General features: G+C 46.7%; 1 protein-coding gene across 12 annotated transcripts in view; it reads left to right on the top strand.

Moving 5' to 3' along the window:
• DGKG (diacylglycerol kinase gamma) overlaps positions 3,377-15,449 on the top strand; it is a 226,673-nt gene continuing 214,600 nt past the window's right edge. For 6 of the 12 annotated variants that reach the window (XR_002337783.1, XM_021070008.1, XM_021070009.1 and 3 more), the window contains exon 1: positions 3,408-3,752. The gene's annotated coding sequence lies outside the window, so the exon portion shown is untranslated. Of the gene's footprint in view, positions 3,753-15,449 lie in introns of all 12 variants that reach the window. The other 6 variants (XM_021070013.1, XM_021070005.1, XM_021070014.1 and 3 more) reach the window with 5 other exon arrangements.

Here is a 15,449-nt window from a genome sequence, read left to right as displayed (position 1 = left end):
TGCCACTGGCCCTTTGCGAGCAGTTCTCCTCTCCAACCCGGAGCCAACACAGACGCCACTGGGAAGCCCAGACCACCCCCTCCCTGAAAACTTCCTTGACTCTTCAAGCACAGAGGCGGTCTCCCTTCTCACGCCCTGAGAATCTGCTCTGTACAACTTGGCTCTTAATTTTACAGGGTCGTTCATTGCTTCTTAATCATTCAGAGTATTTGTTTTATAAGCCCACATGGATTGCAAATGCTCTGAGGGAAGGAAGGAAGTTTCCTCCTCTGGACCCTACAGTGCATCTCCTGGGGTCACCCAAGAGCAGAGACGTGCCCAGGCTTATAGCTACTCCTGACTTCAGACTCCTTCCACTTTACCTGTGTTTGCACTTACAGCAAGTGCTCAATAAGTCCTAACTCATTTCACTGAGGCCTCAGCCTTTTCAAAGACAGAGTTTAGCAGCCAGGGCCTGTGTCAGCCCACGCCAAGCTTCTGTGCAAATTAGAGAAAAGGCAGGAGGACAAGCGGTGGCTGGTCTAGTGGAGCCTGGATTTCAGACCCTCTGCTGGGTGCCCTGTGCAGTGAGCCACCTGCACCCCTGAGCTCCGGTTCCTCATGGGGGCAGCAACACTGTGTCTCTGCAGCCTGATGGGCTGCCCATTCTGATCAGAAGCCCTTACTTGGGAAACCTGGCATCAGAGGCTTCCCAGCCCCTTCCCTGTCAAAAGCAAACAAGAATAACAAAAAATGCACATCTTTCATAGTGCCTTGGTACTCATGGCTTGAAGTCTTACACTGCTGGGAGGGCACTTGGGGATCCTCGGCCATAAGGTCCCAACTTCCCTTCTTCTACAGAAGGCCCAGAATTCTCCATGAATTGTCTTCCTTGGGTGCTTTTGCTTTCCCTCAACCTAGATTGCCCTTGTTTTGTTGGTCTGTGTGTCAGATTCCCTGTCAAACCCCATCCCAAACCTCACCTCCTCCATGATATCTCAATCAACATAACTGTTCTTGGTGCTTCATCCCCCTCTCAGCCCCTGCCTTACACATTGTTTCGACCTCTATTACAACCATTTCCTAACATGTTATTTGCATGGAACCCAGTGGGAAGCTGTCTTTAAGCCCTCTGCCCACACAAGCTTCTCTGTAGTCACCGTACATCAAGCCAGATGCTGAACTCAGCACCACCCTGAGTTCTCCAAAGGAATTCACTCACAAATTGGGGAACAACTGCCTTTACAAATGATTTATTGCACAGGAAGGGTAGAGAACTGGGACTCCATAGTGAACCCTACCTCCCCCAGCAAACTATTTACTGATCTTTGCAAGCATCCCTGTTCTCCAAATCCTTGCTTGGCAGTCCTGTCCTGGGAGTCTCTGTCATTACTCTTCCTCAATGCACTCTCAGCCAAGTCTCTGCATTCTATCTCCGAGTGTCTTCCCCATTCCTCCCATCCAACTTATTTCTTTTCTGTTCAAACAGGAAGAAACAACCTAATGTTGTCTCAACCCTTACCTGCAAGCTTGCATCCCCAAATTCATCAGGGTGCACAGCCCAATATAAGTTCTCTCTCAGTTTCCCCTTCTTTGGAAGGAGTCCAGGATTAGACCGAACAAGGCTGTCTTCTTGTGCCCTGTATGTGAGTGTGTTTTCCTCCACAGAAAATGCAGTTCAGAAGGCAAGGATTTTTTCTTCCACATCCACCCTACCTAGCACAGTGAAAATATATACAGTAAACCTGAGACCAGCCTGCTCCCCTAGCAGGGATGGGGACAGTTCTAAGCTCTTTCTGTCTCTTGGTTCCTCTTTATTCCCAAGTAAGGCCCAGGACTAGTCAGGGGGGAAGTGCCTGAAGACAGAGCCAGAGCACTGAATGAATCAGTGAGTAAAAGGGAAACAAGAAAAGCTAAAAGAGGAGTTCCCGTCGGGGCGCAGTGGTTAACGAATCTGACTAGGAACCAGGAGGTTGCGGGTTCGGTCCCCACCCTTGCTCAGTGGGTTAAGGATCCGGCGTTGCCGTGAGCTGTGGTGTAGGTTGCAGACGCGGCTCAGATCCCGCATTGCTGTGGCTCTGGCGTAGGCTGGTGGCTACAGCTCCGATTGGACCCCTAGCCTGGGAACCTCCATATGCCGCAGGAGCGGCCCAAGAAATGGCAAAAAGACCAAAAAAAAAAAAAAAAAAGAAAGAAAAAAAAAAAAAAGCTAAAAGAGCTCTGTGAGCACCTCATGGGGATTATTTCAGTCTAGCTGAAGGGAACTTTGAGAACCAAGCTAGGATGATAGATAGATAGATAGGAAGATAGGTGAATGGTAGCATGAGTGTGAACATGAGGTTCTGGTATTGGCTCTGCCTTTGCTGTCATGAGGAACCTTGGGGAAATCTCTGAGCCTCTGTTCCTCAACCTACCTGAAGATGGCCCAATATGGACACTGACCATCCAGGTCCTCAGGGCTGTTTGACATTCACGTTTGAGGCTTCTTCCCCAGTTGCCCAGACACCAGGGCCCCTTGGCGCCTCTGCATCTGCAGAAAGCTTTTCTTGGCTGCAGTCCTGACCCAGGGACCTTCACTGCCTGCTGGCGGGAAAGAATTCGCAGTTGTGGAAACTGGTAAACTCTACATATTTTATAGATGAGAGTCAAAAGTCTAAATGTGGTGTGAAATGGACAGAAGTCACCCTGCTAGTGTGTCGTGCCTGCAACACTGTCGTCACCGCCACTGCCACCCCATGTAGACATGCACGTCATGGAAAGAGGGGTGCCTTGGCTACTGCTGGCCCTCATCTCTTATCCTTCACTACCAGCCCACTTTCTGTGTTTCTCTACATTTTTAAAGTAAGAAGTGCTCTATTTGATGTGCAGGGGAAAAAAAAAAATGCATGGTCACCTAAAAGCAAAGGAGGAAGAGAATTAACCCTTAGTCCTGAGACCTGATCCAGCGATCAGAGCCCAGCTCTAGAGGGCTGCGACGGTCCCCACTACACCCACAGAGGGAGAAATTTTTCTGATTAAACTGCCACTGATCCCGTTACTGGAGAGCGCCCGCGGGGAGGAGCAGTGATTTGGCTGCTACAGACATCAAGCGCCTAGGAAAAGAAAAGAACTTGTTGACTTTTTATTTTTTTTCTAACTTGGTTGATATGTTGAAGCAGCGTAAACCTTGGTTGAGATGTCGGTATTTGCCAAACAGTTGTCCCTGTCAGCTGGCCTTTGGCCTCTCCCTTGGGAGCCCATCGCCGCTGCATCCTCTCCAAACCCCTCAGCTTCTAACTCCTCCTCCCAAACAGAAGCCCTATCGGTGAGAAGTGCCCGAAGCACCAAACGCGCGCAGGTTCGCACTGAGCCCACCCGCAATCACGCGTGTGCGTGTGTGCGCGCGCGCGCGGGCGTGTGGCGGAGGCGGAGGCGGGCTCTGTGCCCAGGGGCTGGGTTCCTCCGTGAGAGTGGCAGCTGGGCTTGCCCGCCGCGAGGAGCACGGCGCCGCAGTGCTGTAGGAGCGGGCGGCCGAGACGCACTGCTTGGGAGCCCGCGGGTATCCGAGCAGGCAGAGACCCCGGGGCTGCCTAATCCCAACCCGGCCGACCGAGCTCTGCGGCGCCCAGCCGAGCTCCATCCCTCCACAGGAGGGCTGCGCGGGCGGGAAGACGCCCAGACGCCAGCTTCGGTCCTCTTTCAGTCTCTCGGTTCCTCTTTCCTCCCAAGTAAGGGAATAAGCCCCAAGGAAGGAGCGCTCCGGAGAACCGCGCAACCAAGTGTTGCACGCTGAGGTAAGACCGTGGCCTGCGCGGCAGAGAGGGCCCGGGCTGGGGGCGCGGGCTGGAGTAACTTGGAAAAGGAGGGCAAAGCGGGAGCCGGTCCGGTAGCCAGGGGAAGGAGCTCAACTGAGGCCTCGAGGCCAGGGCGCCCGCCCTGACGGTGCCACCTGACGCACCAGCCCCTGCAGGAGGAGATGCCCCGCTGGCAGGGTGAGGGCACGGGCGGCCGCCCAGGGTGGGGCACCGGCTTCCTCTTCCATTGAGAGCGCCTTCCGAACCTCACAGGTGTGCGGGTGGGAGGCGGCCTGGCTTCAGGCAGTTTGCTGAAGCAACTGGTCAGATTTCGCCCCTTCAAGACTTACCTTCCGTATCCAGTTGGAGCTCCCGGGTGCACAAGGGCGGCAAAGAGCGGGGACACTTTTCCTAACATCTGGCTGCCAAAGCCTCTGGCCGTCCCGCAGGGTTGCAGGACTTTGGGGGTGGGGTGGGAGGGAGCTCCACAAAACCCCCTGCTAGGGGACCGTGATAGGAAGAATGAAGAGAACGCGGAGAGCTTGACAATTACAAAGTACGGAAGCAGAGGAGGGTCAGGGTGAGAACGTCGGGCTGACCTGTTTAGTCTCGGAGTCACAAGATATGTGTCCCTGTGTGTTTGTCTTGAAAGGCGTGCATCTAGTTTCACCCATGGGGCTTGTGAAACTCCACCATCCCACTCATCCTGCACATTCAGAGATTTTCTTCCTGTGGACGAGAATTTGGGGAGGGGGCTGTGGAGTTCGAAAAGCCCTACAGGTGATTCGGAAGTGCTGCCCGCATTCCCCGCCATCACTGCAGCGGGAAGCACGGGACGGGGGCGGTGAGCAAGCAGCTCCCAGGTGTGAGCGATCCAGCTGCGGGACTCAGCGCGGCCGGCCCGACCCTCCCGCATCCTCCCTCTTCACCCAGCAGCGAAGCAGGAGGGTTTGCGGCAGCGCGTGGTGATTTGTGGCAGCGCCGCAGTGGCGCGCGGGAGAGCTGCGAACCCGCGGGCGCGCTCGCAGACAGGCGTGGGGCGGCCAGCTCCGGCTTCATTAGCATACGATGACCTCGCTGTCCCTAGGAGAGCCTGGGAAGGTTATTTGTCCTTTCCTTTTGGGAGTCGGGGGAACGCGTCTTGGTTCTGGTGGTGTGGACCAAGGTAGTCACTGATGTGGGGCAGCAGTCAGGACACAGGGCTGGGGACTGACCCTCAGGTTCAAAAGGGTGAAACAACTTCGTTATTTTGGTGCCTGGGATTCTTTGTCTAAAAAATAGCCTGCGGAGCCACTTGCTGGAGCCAGGGCACCCCTCGTTGTCAAGGAAGTGTATTAGATCATAGGGTGCAGATGTCATCCCTGTTTGAGCGTTCTCCCCTCGCCCCCAATACCCTCTTTGTGCTTTATGCCCTTCTCATTCCGGTGAGATGTCCTGACATGGGAAGGGATTTGGTCGTTTGTCTTGTTAAAAAGGGCTGTGTTTGCCAAATTCCTTGCCAGAGGTAAATTATACTCATTAAATAAAACGGCTGCCACTAAGCTAACTTTCCTGTGGACCTCTCATTTAAGTCTTTTCTTTACTGATCATCTGGTCATCCTTAACGTTTATGTGCAGGCATTATGAGCATTTTTCTGAGAAGGGCTTAGAGGTGGGGAGCAAGTGGATGAGCCTTTCTCACCTTACAATTTCATGTCAGTGTTTGGTTGAGATCAACCAGGACATGGGAGAAAATGATAAATATCAGAGCGACTTGGATCTAGACTTTCAGAGATAGGTGAAACTACTAAGTCCTAAGGACATCTGTTCCAACTCCTCCTCAGATCTGCACAGAGCACCTTCAACAGGTGAGGAAGGATTCTGCCAAACTTGTCCTCCCAGAGGTCGAAAATGTGCACTGTGAGGTTCTGCCAGGGGAAGTGCCCAAAAAGCAGCAGTTCTTCCCTTTCCTGCTGATTCCTGGAGGAGAGGCTGCCCCTAGCTTCTCTCCTGAAAGGGAAGTATGTTTGTTGTTGTTGCGGTAAAAATCTTTTTTTTTTAAAAAAAATCACATTGTACTACAACATTATAATATACTTTTTTAGTATAAAAATAATACATGTTGAATGCAGAAAATTTGGGAAGTTGAAAAGTGTGCAAAGAATCAAACTAACCAGATTCCACCTGGCCAGTATGTTAGCAAATTTACTTTCTCATCTATTTTTATGCCTTGAAATTGTACAGTCCATAGAGAGCCAGTACATTGTTCACTGTGTCATTTAATCCTCAGAAGTCCTGAGGCAGGCATTATTATCAACCCCACAGAGTTTCAGGGACTTGCCCAAGTCACACAACCTGTAAGTGGCAGAGTCAGGATTCAAACTTAGGCTGTGCAACAACTGAGTAGTTGCTTAGCCTCTGTAGCTATTGCTTCTCTGCTTTTTCCCTGTCATTAGTGTTGAAGTAATGCCCTTCATAGACATCATTTTCATGGCTGCATATTATTATACTGCTAATCATTTAAGATGTTTCCTGTGTGTAGCAATTACACACAACTCTGTGCAACACCCTGGGCAAAGTCTTACTGCACACATTTTCAAATACTTCCTTTGGATAGATTCCCAGAAGCAGAAGCATGAGGCCAAAGGGCATAAATGTTTTGAGTCTCCTGATATATAGGACAAGCCAGTTTTGAAAAAAGATACACCAATTTATACTTCCATCCCCTGGAGGTGACCTCAGTCAAAGTGGATGACCTCTAGGAACTCAAATATATCAGGGCCTCACACAACCAAGCCAGATCGCATAAGTATGTCCCTGGCTTCCTGCAAGGAGGATTGACATATATCATCAGATCATCCTGCTGTATACACACAAGTGTGATTATGAAAACCATTCATGTAAGGCTGTGCCTGTTTTTATGTGTGCAAGTGTCAGCTGCAAAATTCTCTGACTAGGCGTTCCCGTCGTGGTGCAGTGGTTAACGAATCCGACTAGGAACCATGAGGTTGCGGGTTCGGTCCCTGCCCCTGCTCAGTGGGTTAACGATCTGGCATTGCCGTGAGCTGTGGTGTAGGTCGCAGACGTGGCTCGGATCCTGCGTTGCTGTGGCTCTGGTGTAGGCTGGCAGCTATAGCTCTGATTGGACCCCTAGCCTGGGAACCTCCATATGCCATGGGAGCGGCCCAAGAAATGGCAAAAAGACACACACACACAAAAAAAAAATTCTCTGGCTAGACATCACATATTGACTTTGAACAAACCAGACTATTGTGTAAAATATATAAATGGCATAGCATCCCACTCCTCCACACGAGTAATTAGCTCTCACTTCTATGAAGGTACATCACTCTCAGAGTCAAATCCAGCCAGCCCAACCAGTCGGTTACAGATTCTTCATATTTTCACAGAGCTGTTTGTTTACACCTAGTAACAGAATTCCACAACCAAACCACAGGGGGAGTTGACATCTCTATATGTAACAGAATTCACCTGCCCAACTCCCTGCCTCTCACCTACTCGTGGTTTGTGACTACCAATCAGGAAATAGAAAGTAAATACATCATCCAAAAATGTCCTCAGGTGAAGAAAATGTGGCCACAAAAGAGAAACTGAATTAAGTAGTTCAAAGGGAAAATGTTCAAAGAAAGCTAACTGGCCTTCGCTTTGAGTTTTCCCTAGGGCTGCATTTGCCCATAGCCACCTCTGCCACCAGCAGTGGGCTTAGTAGCCTTGGAATATAATCTGTTGTTATAAGTGGAATAAATATCAATCGAGCCCTCAGTGTGAGATCTGCTTATTTAAGACTCAGCTCCAGTCTTAAAACAGAAGCCTTCTCCAACTGCTCATCTAGGTTAGAGACCTTTCTGCTATACCCACAGCACCTGTGCCTACACTTAGCTCCTTGTAGTGAAATCACTTATCTGTACATCCCCCACCAAACTGTGAACTCCATGAAGGTACAGCTAACATGGCACTCCCAGCACCTAAGAGAGTACTTATACACAGTAGACAATTGAATATGATGAGTGAACAAATAGAATTTTCCAGGTACTGTACTGGGTGCTTTATGTACGTTTCTCTTTCAATGTATCTTTTTTCTGCTCAGATTGGTCAGTCTCAGAAATACATCTGAAGGCTGTCTAGAGCTGTACCGTGCATTTCCACATGTGACTATTTGCATTTTCATGTAATTCATTAAAATTAAATTACAGTTTCCCAGTCACGCTAGTCACTTTTCAAGTGCTTAAATGCCACATATGGCTTCTGGCTACCATATTGGAGAATGCACACCTAGAGCATTTCCTTTGTTGTAGAAAGTTCAAGTGGACAGTGCTGGTTAGGTTGTAAGCCTGGTGCAGGCAGGGGTATGAATTTTGTTTCCCATTGTGTGCCCTGCAGCCAACACAGTGCCTGGCCAGAGGATGATGAAGGGGAGAAAGAGGAGGGATGGGGGTAGTACATGTAGTGGGGACATTAGCCATATGATTTATTGGGCGCTGACTTTTGTGTCCCTGCATTGTGCTGTATTTTGTACATTCATAGTCATCACTACAAGCCTATTAGTAACCTTATTTCACAGACAAGGAAACTGAGTCTCCAAAAGTTTAAGTAGTCACAAAGCTAGTAATAGAGAGGCTGAGTTTTAACTATGGGCCCCTATGATTTTAGAGCCCGTTTTCTTGGGCCTTTTGCTTTACTGCCGCAGAAAAGGACATGTGTGATGATGTAGTTTTTTTTTTGTTTTTTTGTTTTTTTTTTTTTTTTGGTCTTTTTGCTATTTCTTGGGCCGCTCCCGTGGCATATGGAGGTTCCCAGGCTAGGGGTCGAATCAGAGCTGTAGCCACCGGCCTACACCAGAGCCACAGCAACATGGGGTCCGAGCTGCGTCTGCGACCTACACCACAGCTCACGGCAACGCCGGATCCTTAACCCACTGAGCAAGGGCAGGGACCGAACCCGCAACCTCATGGTTCCTAGTCGGATTCGTTAACCACTGCGCCACGACGGGAACTCCTGATGATGTAGTTGTGAATTGTCATCATCCCCAACTTCCCACATAGTCAGAGAATGGGTACTTTTGAAGGCTTCCCAGGGGAACTACTGGTGTCATTTTCAAACGTTAATGGCATTTCAAGAGTGTAAAATTTTGCTGGGCGGGGGGGGGGAGCCTCAAGAGGCTTTGTCTCTGGATGGGTGAAGTAGGAAAAAGGACCCCACCCTTTGTGCGGCCAGAGCAGAGGGCCAGGACTTAAGAGGGCAGCCTAGCCAACCACCATCACCCATACGTCTCATCAGGGAGGCCTGTCATCAGCTCCGGAAAGAAATACTGGCTTGGTTAGGATCTCACAGACAGTTACTGGCATAACCTGGCTCCCAACTCCATGGCCAGTGCCCTTCTCACAGCTCCAGGCTGCCCCACAGGCCACTGGCTCCAGCTTTGTCCTCACTATCATGATCACTCTTGCCACAATTTTATTTAATTTCTTTATTCTTCATGAATAAAATACAAAATTTCAAGGGAGACTTTAATCAGCCCCAAATAGAATGAGATTATCACTTCCTTCAATCTCATCTCATGTTTCTATTAAAACCCTCTAAGGCTGAACTAGGAATATATACTAGCTATTGAATTTAGTATCAAATGAAAAAAGCTAAGTCTCTTTTAAACTTGTTCTTGAACTGTATCACCTGCCCACTATCCCACGCTTATGTGGACACTGTCTGGGACCGTTTATTCCCAATTTTATCTTGTCTGGTCTGTCTTGCCAGCTTGCTCAGACTTTCTGGCTTTGATTCTATTATCCAGTATATATGCTGTCCCTTTCAGCTGGCTTCCTCTTGTTCCCCAGATCTGATGAGCAGGACCTCTTCAACAATGTCATCAATAAAAATGATGAACATTACAGCATTCTGAGACATTCTGCTATATGCTCTTGAAAGACAGATGTTAATTCAATAAATAAATGCACTTTTTAAGAAAATTTAACTGCTTATGCTACTCAATCCATATTTCTTCATCTTTTCAAAAGAGTATCAGGAATCGTCTCAAAAATCTTGATGAAGTCCAGATACTCCTTTTTTTTTTCCATATTATCTTTCATCATGTTCCATCACAAGTGATTGGACATAGTTCCCTGTGCTATACAGCAGGACCTCATTGCTTATCTATTCTAAATATAACAGTTTGCATCTATTAACCCTGAACTTCCAGTCCATCCCACTCCCTCCTTCCCCCTCCCTCTTGGCAACCACAAGTCTGCTGTCCATATTTGTGAGTCTGTTTCTGTTCTGTAGATAGGTTCATCTGTGCCATATTTTAGATTCCACATATAAGAGATATCATATGGTATCTGCCTTTCTCTTTCTGACTTCTCTTAGTATGAGAATCTCTAGTTCCATCATGTTGCTGCAAACGGCATTATTTTGTTCTTCATATGGCTGCATAGTATTCCATTACGTATATGTACCACATCTTCTTAATCCATTTATTTGTCAAGGAAAAGTCCAGATATTCTTTATCACTGGAATTTCCATGATCTCTCTGTCTAATAATGTTGTCAAAGAAGCTATTTTGTTACTCTGATATAAACTACTAGCAGTTAATCCACATTGATTTCTTGAGATTACAACTTCAGACCTAGAAGTTCATTCCACAGCCTGTTCTGTCTCCTGTCCCACATCCTGATGCTTCTTGGCATTAGCATCAACCCTCAAGTTAAGATATTTTTATAGGTTATTTTTCCAGTTTTTAAAAAAATGGAATTGTCTTTGTCATGAGGGTGATTGGTGGTGGCAGTGATGGTGGTAGTGGTGGTTTGTGGTGATAGTGACTTCCTTACTCTATGATTTTGAACAGATTAAGGCGAATGGTCTACTGATCTCAATTGCATGTTTTCTTAGCACCCTGGGATATTCTTCAATTAGGCCAAAAGATGGCACTAATTTGAGGCAGATCTATGTGTCTCTAGCGTTATTGAAAATGGGATCAGATTATTATAACTTCTATCATGATGTACATTGGACTAAATTTAGTGTAAATAGAATAACACTGGGAAAATAAAATTTCAGTATGGAAAAGAGCATACATATAAAACTAAAAGAAAAAAAAAAAAAGAAAATGGGATCAGAGAAGGATCTGAGGAAGCATTTGGTCCCAGGCCTTCCTCTTCAAAATGAGGAATCCTCCATCTAAAGGGGAAGAGCCCTGCCTGGGCCCACACATCCAGGACAGGCACCAAGGTCTCACCACTCTTCCCCAGCGCAAACTCCTTCTTTCCATTTTCGATTCTAAAGAAGCCTAAGCCTTTTGTTCTCTTGGAATTAACCTCTTAATCATTGTTGTCTCATTGAAAATGAAAGATTCTTTCCTGGTATCATGATTTAAAAGAAGAAAGAGGGCAATGGAGTTCGAGTGAGAAATGGAGCCAAGAGGTCTCCATGGCAGGACAAGGACACAGAGAAAATCTCCAAGTAAGAGAAGACTTTTTTGAGAATAAAAGTCACAGTAATAATAATTGTCTTTACACATGTAACACACTTGGAAGATAACAGTGTATCCACATCCTTGATCTGTCCTGAATCCAATCACAGGTGTGAGGCAGGTAGCAGGGATGTCACCAGCCTCATTTCACTAGTGTGATCTCACCAAAGCAGAGACTCTGAAGAGTCTACTATGGTAAGAAAGGGGATGAAAGAGGAAACTCAGTGGCCATGCAGCAGCTGACAAACCCCAGACCTGCCTGCCCAGCTAACAGTTGAGTTCATCTCTCCTTCCTGTCTGAGTCTGCATGAAGAGTTTTCTCCTTGCTTAAGGCATAAACAGTGTCATCTATACAGGAACTGACTTTTCACTTTCCTGTTGGCTGATCTGGTGCAGAAGTACCAAGTGGCCAACCCATATCACTTTACCAGCTGCCTTGGAGCCCTTCCCTTTCAATTAACATGAAAGAGCTAGAGAAAGCTCTTAATCCCCCAGAGGGCCAGAGTATTCCTTCCAGAATCCTTTAAAGCCACACAAAATGGGTGTTATCATCCAGTCTCCCACAGTCCCCATCCCGAAGTCTCATTAAGAAGGATGTCCATGACCCCCAGAACTTGACCCAAAACACCCATTGGTAGAAATCCATCCCCACCTTTTTCTCATGCCAGGATGTCCAGCAGTGGTATTTCCCGACAATTAGCAAGCCAGTAGCCATGTGTTCCTGTAGCTGGGGAAATTCCCCCTCTGCCCCAAAGTTCCCACTGTTCCTAATCCCTAAATCTTATAAATTATGGCAAATGCACTCCTAAGAAGATTCCTCAATCATCTGGCCAATATTAAATCAGCAAATATGTATTGAGCACCCTCTCTGGGCTAGGCATAGGACAAGTTTCTGGGACTTCCAGGAACTGGGTGGAACTGGATAGGACAGAGACAGAAACAGATATCATGCAGCATTATGTTTGGATGAGAGTCAAATGAGAATCAGCTTAGGAAGGTCCTAGACTGAGGAGGTCAGGCAATACTCACTGAAGCTGATGGGCCTTGCTGAAAGTTAAAGGATAGAGGTTAAGTGAAGCGAGTGTGGGTAACATATTTCAGGTAGCAGAAACAGTGTAAGCAAAGGCTCAGAGGCAGTCTTGACTACAGTGTTGCTGAAGAGTTGAGACATGATAGGAGACGAGTCTGGAGATGTCAGCAGGAGGATCTTGTCTCCCAAGTTAAAGAGTGTGGATCTTTTCTCATAGACAGTGGGGGGGGGGGGGCACTGAGAAATTGTAAGTAGGAACTGACGTGGTCAGAATTTGACATTAGATCAATCCCTCTAGCTGCAGTGCTGGGAGGGGAGAAGACAGGAAGCAGAGCTGCCTCTTGGGAGGCTTTGGTGGGAACGTATGTGAGGGCTGCACTAGGTAGTCCAGATGGGAGAAAGAACAGAAGCAAGAAAGAGCTGGTAATTAAGTGGAGTGAAGGTAGTGAGGGGGCAGAGGAAGCCAGGGCAGTTCCCACATTGTGCTATCTTGTGCATCTAGGAGAGTGGTGCTTCTGTAGACCAGGAGGCTGGAGAACAGAAGCAAGAGTGGGGTTTTTAATGAGTTCAGTTCAGGGTATGCTAGATTTGAGGTGTCAGGAAACCAGATGGAGATGCAGTTGGTGGATGAGCTGTGTGTCTGGAGACGCAGACTGGGGATGCAGGAGTATGATTGGAAGGTGAAACCACGAGACCCCATGAGATCACAGGATAGTACATTTTCATTTATCTTGATGCATAGATTGCCAGTATCTGAAAGCTCCAGGTAAGGGAGACTCATGCATTTTTAAGAAGGGGAGACTTCTCACAGGGTTGCGAGTCTGGGTGTGACAGGTGAGCTGTGCCAGTAAACATCTGCTGACCCAGCCTGACCAGTGTCCACTTCTGCCAGGTGGATGGTCAAGCATGGAGGTTTTTACAGAAACTCTGGTATTCCACATTAGAGCCTCACAAATTCGTCAACATGGCCCTTTCTCTAGACCAGTGGTCCTCAACATTTTTTAAACATTAAAATCACCTGGGAAGCTTTGCAAACATACCACCTGTGGGTCCCAATCTAGGAGAGGCTAATTTAATTGGACTGGGGTCAGGGCCTGGGCCTGAGTTTGTTTGTTTTGTTTGTTTAAAGTTCCCAAGTGACACTAGTGTTCAGCAGAGTTAAGGACCGTTGCCAAACAAGAAGTTCCCTCAGTGATTTCACAAATTAAGGGGTTTTTCATTCCTCACCTCCTCTGGCAAATCTCCTCTGACTCCATTACAGTCTTTATAATAAGCACTTTAGCGTGTTACAACCTACACTGGTCCCTGCCCTCTAGCCGTGGTCTTCGGCTGTCCCTAACTTTGCACTCAGCAAGTATTTCTCCCTGGTGCCTGCAAGGCTCGTGGGAAACGTTGTCATATATCTTGTGCTTACAGCCTCTGTCCCCCACATTCTCTAAGTTATATTAACTGGTAGACATGTTCAAAAGACTTAAGAACCACCTGCTATGACTTCTGAGTGAAACTTGGTTAGTTCCAAGGAATGTTGTTTTCTCTTCGAAATGCCCTCAAGGCAGTCTCAACCCAGCAGTTCACCCATGAATTTTCGTTTACATTCAGAACCTAGAGACTCTCCCCTAAGCGATTCTGATTCAGAGGTGGGAGTCCAGAATTTCACCAGCATTTCTAAGTTAAGGTGGCAGGGGCTGCAAAGAATGGGAGAAAATATTTGCAAATCACATATTTGAAAGAAAATTGATATTCAGATTTATAGAGAATTCTCCAAACTCAACAATGAAACAATTCAATTCCTAAATGAGCAAAGGATTTGAGAAACAACTCTCCAAAAAAGATATACAAATGGCAGATAAGCACATGAAAAGACACTCAGCATCACTAATCGTTAAGAAAATGCAAATCAGGAGTTCCTGTCGTGGCGCAGTGGTTAACGAATCTGACTAGGAACCATGAGGTTGCGGGTTCAATCCCTGACCTTGCTCAGTGGGTTAAGGATCTGGCGTTGCCGTGAGCTGTGGTGTAGGTCGCAGACGCAGCTCGGACCCCATGTTGCTGTGGCTGTGGTGTAGGCTGGCGACTACAGCTGTGATTTGACCTCTAGCCTGGGAACCTCCACATGCCACAGGAGCGGCCCAAGAAATGGCAAAAAGACCAAAAAAAAAAAAAAAAAAAAGAAAAAGAAAATGCAAATCAAAATCGCAATAAGTATATAATAATCCATATCCATTAAGATACCTATTATAAAAAAAAAAAGAAACCCAGAAAATAACAAATGTTGCTGAGGCTATAGAGAAATTGAAACTCTTTTGCATGTTGGTGTGGTTGTAAACTGGTGCAACCACTATGGAAAACAGTATCTCAGTTTCTCAAAAACTTAAAAATAGAATACTATATGATCTAGCAATTCTATTTCTGGTTATAGACTCAGAAGAACTGAAAGCAAGAACATGAAAAGTTATTTGCAGGGAGTTCCCATCATGGAGCAGCGGAAATGAATCAGCTAATATCCATGAGAATATGGGTTCAATCCCTGGCCTTGCTCAGTGGGTTAAGGATCTGGCATTGCCATGAGCTGTGGTATAGATCGCAGACACAGCTTGGATCCAGCCTTGCTGTGGCTGTAGTGTAGGCCGGCAGCTGCAGTTCGGATTTGACCCCTAGCCTGGGAACCTCCAAATGCCAAAAACAACAACAACAACAAAAAAGTTATTTGCATACCCATGGTCACAGCATCATTCACAACTGCCAAATATGGAATTAACCTAAGTGTCCATCAGTGACTAAATGGATAAACACAGTGTGGCATATGTATAAAATAAAATATTCAGCTTTAAAAAGGAATGAAATTCTATATATGAACCTTGAAGACATTATGCTAAGTGAAATAAGCCAGGCACAAAAGGACAAGTACCGTAATTGCATTCCTAGGAAGTATTTAGAATAGTCAAATTCATAGAGACAGAAAGTAGAATGAGAGTTGCTAGGGGCTGGCATGGGGGACAGAAGAATGGAGTGTTATTTTGTGTTACAGAGTTTCTGTTTTGCAAGATGAAAAATGTTCTGTGGATGGCGGTGGTAGTTGCACAACAATATGAATATACTTAGTGCCACTGAGCTGTACACTTAAAAATAGTTAAAATGGGAAATTCTATGTATGTTTTACCACCATTTGGAAAAGTAAATGTGTGTGTCTGTGTGTGTTTTAAGT

The sequence above is a fragment of the Sus scrofa genome, chromosome 13, assembly GCF_000003025.6.
Source record: "Sus scrofa isolate TJ Tabasco breed Duroc chromosome 13, Sscrofa11.1, whole genome shotgun sequence".
NCBI classification, from domain to species: domain Eukaryota; kingdom Metazoa; phylum Chordata; class Mammalia; order Artiodactyla; family Suidae; genus Sus; species Sus scrofa.
This window is presented reverse-complemented; position numbering and strand designations above follow the sequence as displayed.